Source organism: Mastomys coucha, unplaced genomic scaffold, assembly GCF_008632895.1.
Source record: "Mastomys coucha isolate ucsf_1 unplaced genomic scaffold, UCSF_Mcou_1 pScaffold23, whole genome shotgun sequence".
Classification (NCBI taxonomy): Eukaryota; Metazoa; Chordata; class Mammalia; order Rodentia; family Muridae; genus Mastomys; species Mastomys coucha.
Window position 1 is genome coordinate 49,758,687 of NW_022196906.1, and position 406 is coordinate 49,759,092.

General features: G+C 31.8%; 2 protein-coding genes across 6 annotated transcripts in view; one reads left to right on the plus strand and one right to left on the minus strand.

The window, feature by feature from the left end:
* The window catches only part of Isl2 (ISL LIM homeobox 2), a 329,789-nt gene that overhangs the window by 117,717 nt on the left and 211,666 nt on the right, over positions 1–406 (plus strand). The gene's annotated exons all lie outside the window — the stretch shown is intronic.
* Positions 1–406, minus strand: part of Scaper (S-phase cyclin A associated protein in the ER) — a 498,868-nt gene that overhangs the window by 107,142 nt on the left and 391,320 nt on the right. The gene's annotated exons all lie outside the window — the stretch shown is intronic.

The following is a 406-nucleotide window of genomic DNA, read 5'->3' on the forward strand; positions in this document are numbered from 1 at the left end:
TCAACATAAGGAGCAAAACTGCACTCTAGAAGAAGCAAGAAGGTAATCTTTCAACAAATCCACACAAATCTAATTCCACCTTTTACAACAAAACCAATCGGAAGTGACAATTACTTTTTCTTAATATATTAATTTGAAAATTAATATAACCAACATATCCTAATTGATTGAAATTCAATAATATGAGGAATTGGAAATTTGTTGATTGTTATTCAATGGTCTCTCTCATTTGGTAATTGGAGAAATAGGTCCAAGATTGTACACTCTATATACACTGTCAGCTTTTATGTTTGTGACAGTGTCTGGCTGTGTACAACATACGGGTCTTGAAATCTTGTTTCTCCTATCTCAGCCTCTCTATTAGTAGTATTGTTTATGTCATGTTTTTACACTATACTATGGTTTT